General features: G+C 40.9%; 1 non-coding gene across 1 annotated transcript; it reads right to left on the bottom strand.

Moving 5' to 3' along the window:
- Positions 1–2457: 2457 nt before the first annotated feature.
- Positions 2458–2561, bottom strand: LOC145504037 (U6 spliceosomal RNA). Its single transcript, XR_014052029.1, has one exon. It is a non-coding gene; the product is annotated as a U6 spliceosomal RNA (small nuclear RNA).
- Positions 2562–4037: the final 1476 nt, after the last annotated feature.

Below are 4037 nucleotides of genomic sequence, written 5' to 3'. Positions count from 1 at the left end.
AGTTCATTGTGATCCACACAGTCAAAGGCTTTGGCATAGTCAATAAAGCAGAAATAGATGTTTTTCTGGTCCTCTCTTGCTTTTTCGATGATCCATTGGATGTTGGCAATTTGATCTCTGGTTCCTGTGCCTTTTCTAAAACCAGCTTGAACATCTGGAAGTTCACGGTCCTTTTCATTATAGGGGACTGGAATGCAAAAGTAGGAAGTCAGGAAACACCTGGCGTAACAGGCAAATTTGGCCTTGGAGTACAGAATGAAGCAGGGCAAAGGCTAATAGAGTTTTGCCGAGAGAATGCACTGGTCATAGCAAACACCCTCTTCCAGCAACACAAGAGAAGACTCTACACATGGACATCACCAGATGGTCAACACCGAAATCAGATTGATTATATTCTTTGCAGCCAAAAATGGAGAAGCTCTATACAGTCAGCGAAAACAAGACCAGGAGCGGACTGTGGCTCAGATCATGAACTGCTTATTGCCAAATTCAGACTTAAAATTAAGAAAGTAGGGAAAACTGCTAGACTATTCAGGTATGACCTAAATCAAATCCCTTATGATTATACAGTGGAAGTGACAAATAGATTTAAGGGACTAGATCTGATAGAGTGCCTGATGAACTATGGACAGAGGTTTGTGACATTGTACAGGAGACAGGGATCAAGACTATCCCCATGGAAAAGAAATGCAAAAAAGCAAAATGGTTGTCTGAGGAGGCCTTACAAATAGCTGGGAAAAGAAGCAAAAAGCAAAGGAGAAAAGGAAAGATATTCCCATCTGAATGCAGAGTTCCAAAGACTAGCAAGGAGAGATAAGAAAGCCTTCCTCAGTGATCAATGCAAAGGAATAGAGGAAAACAACAGATTGGGAAAGACTAGAGATCTCTTCAAGAAAATTAGAGATACCAAAGGAACATTTCCTGCAGATAGGCTCGATAAAGGAAAGAAATGGTATGGACCTAACAGAAGCAGAAGATATTAAGAAGAGGTGGCAAGAATACACAGAAGAACTGTACAAAAAAGATCTTCATGACCCAGATAATCACGATGGTGTGATCACTCACCTAGAGCCAGACATCCTGGAATGTGAAGTCAAGTGGGCCTTAGAAAGCATCACTACTAGCAAAGCTAGTGGAGGTGATGGAATTCCAGTTGAGCTATTTCAAATCCTCAAAGATGATGCTGTGAAAGTGCTGCACTCAATATGCCAGCAAATTTGGAAAACTCAGCAGTGGCCACAGGACTGGAAAAGGTCAGTTTTCATTCCAATCCCAAAGAAAGGCAATGCCAAAGAATGCTCAAACTACTGCACAATTGCACTCATGTCACACACTAGTAAAGTAATGCTCAAAATTCCCAAGGATTAATGGGATGCAAACTTTTTGAGGCTTTGTATGTCTGAAATGGGTTTATTTTATTCTTTCACCACATTGATAAGTTGATATGCTATACATTTGTAGGTAGGCAGTTTAAAATGCATTTATTCGTTATTTTTTATTTGTGACCTGTAATTTTTATTTCTGAAAGCTTTAGGACCTTTATCTCAAGTGTCTTGAAATATCATGATAGGACTTACCGTGGGTAACATTTTTGGCTGCGCTGGGTCTTCATTGCTGCGTGAGGGCTTTCTCTAGTTGGGGCAAGCAGGGGCTCCTCTGTTGCGGTGTGCAGGCTTCTCTCATTGCTGATCATAGGCTCTAGGGCACATGGGCTTTTTTTTTTTTTTTCTGGAAATGAAAAAGATTTATTTTTGTGTTTAAACATCATTCTCCCATTCTTGAAAACACGGACCATCCCCCACTTCCCTCCCCCTCAACCTTCCCACTTTGAGACAAATTACTGACAAAGACATGGTTTGGTGTGGTTTGTCTGTTCTTCCGACCCCGGGTCTAGAGTCTCTGAATTGTGTGAGCTGGGCCAAGGATCTAAGCCACCCCTGTCCTTGTGAGATCAGAGTTTGTTTGGTTCAATTTCACATTTAAATTTCATGTTATTGGAACAAATTTGGAGTTCATTAACTAGATAATTTTAAAATAGAATCAAAAGGGATAGCGCACCTTTCATTTAAACAAAGTCTTTCCAGACTAAAAATAGATTTATATATATATTTTTTATCCCTCCCTTTTAATTCCCCCCACCCTTTCCCATCATCCCTCCTCCCCCCACCCCCTCTCCCTGTCGTTTCAGCTTGCGGGCTCTAGAGCAGGGGCTCAGGAGTTGGGCCTCACAGGCTTAGCTGCCCCACAGCATGTGGCATCTTCCCAGATAAGAGATCCAACCCATGTCTCCTGGCATTGAAAGGGGGATTCTTAACCACTGGACCACCAGGGAAGTCCCTAGTGTGGGTATTTTTAAAATTCGTAATGCAAATGAGGCCTTCCAGTCTGGCAGGCTATGTGCACCGGTTCTGGGAAAATTTTTTGTCACTTTCTCTTCTCTATATCTTTTTTCTTTTCTAAAAAGTGGAACGCTTCCCCAGTTTGCATGTCATCCTTGTGCAGGGACCATGCTAATCCCTATATTGTTCCAATTTTAGTATATGTGCTGCAGAAGTGAGAACTACCCTCTCTGTTTTCTTTTACGGGAACTTCTATTAGTTGACTATTTGATTTTCTGAAATGCACCTCTTAAGTTAATTGTATTTTTGTCTCTTATTTTCCATTTTTAATCTTTTTCATTTTTTTAATCACAAAAATTTTCTCAGCTTTATTTCTACCCTTCTATTGGTTTTTTGCTACATATTTTATATCTATTTTTTCTTCTATATGTTTTTAATTTCCAAGAGCTAGCTCTTCTTTTCTGAATGGCTATCTTTCCCTGGCTCTTCATTCTTTTATTTTTATTTTAATGAATGCATTATCTTTTCTCTCTTTATAAACGTATCAGTTTTTAAGTTTCTTGTGTTCTCTGTATCAGCTGTTTTTGGTTTTGGTTTTCTCCTGTTTGTTGACACCTTTCTCTCTTGTTAGATGTGATCTTGGACTATCTGGTGATCTTTGCCTGTTGTTTAGTACTTAAGATTTGAGCACTCAGAGCGGATGGAAACTGCTCATGTATGGTAGACTTGTAATAAGGCAGTCACTCACCTTGCTATTTTTGTTCAGCTTCCCTTTGCTGCACAGAATCAGGTTTTATTTTTCTCCATTTTTTTTTTTTAAGCCCTTAAACATTTTTTTTTTTTTTAATTTATTTGTGGCTGTGCTGGGTCTTCGCTGCTGCACAGGCTTTCCTTTAGTTGCAGCAAGTGGGGCTACTTTCCAGTTGCAGTGCACAGGCTTCTCATTGAGGCGGCTTCTCTTGTGGAGCACAGGCTCTAGGGCTCCTGGGCTCCAGAGCACAGGCTCAACAGTTGTGCACAAGCTTAGTTGTTCTGAGGTATGTGGGATCTTCCTGGGCGAGGGATCAATCCTGCATTGGCAGGTGGGTTCTTTACCACTGAGCCACCAGGGAAACCCTATTTTTCTCCATTCTGACAGTTAATATTTTTGAAATTTTTACTGTACTCTCTCTCATCTACCATTCATCATCCCTCCCCTTCTCTTGTGAGTTTTTAATCTTTGGGAGTTTATCTTTTTTGGTGGGGTTTGGGTGGTGAGTGGAGATACAGACATGAGTTCAATCTAGCCAGTATAATGAGACTTTGTCAATTAAATGAGTTTTGGGTTTAACATCAGTCTGGTAAACTTGATTTTTAGGCATCACATCCCAGGATTGTAGGCCACTCAGTGCCCTAAGTCATGATCTGGACCCACACAGTCAACTACAGACACTCCTACTATGGAGAAAGCCCTACCTAGGATCCTGCCTGAACCACCTTTCTAGTGTAATTCTAACAGCTGCCCAGAATTATATCCTAAAACAAACTCATGAAGTGTTATTCCCCTCTTGGAAATTTTGAATGGCTTATGGCCTTTAGAATCCATTTCCAACTCCTTGTCAAGGCCTTGTGTGATCTGACTCCCAGCTGACTTTTCAAAGCCTCTGCCATGTTCCACTCCATTCTTCCGTGTGCCAGCAGTTCCTGAGCACATACACG

The sequence above is a fragment of the Giraffa tippelskirchi genome, chromosome 4 (genome assembly GCF_054371585.1).
Source record: "Giraffa tippelskirchi isolate mGirTip1 chromosome 4, T2T-mGirTip1v1.2.pri, whole genome shotgun sequence".
Lineage (NCBI taxonomy): Eukaryota > Metazoa > Chordata > Mammalia > Artiodactyla > Giraffidae > Giraffa > Giraffa tippelskirchi.
This window is presented reverse-complemented; position numbering and strand designations above follow the sequence as displayed.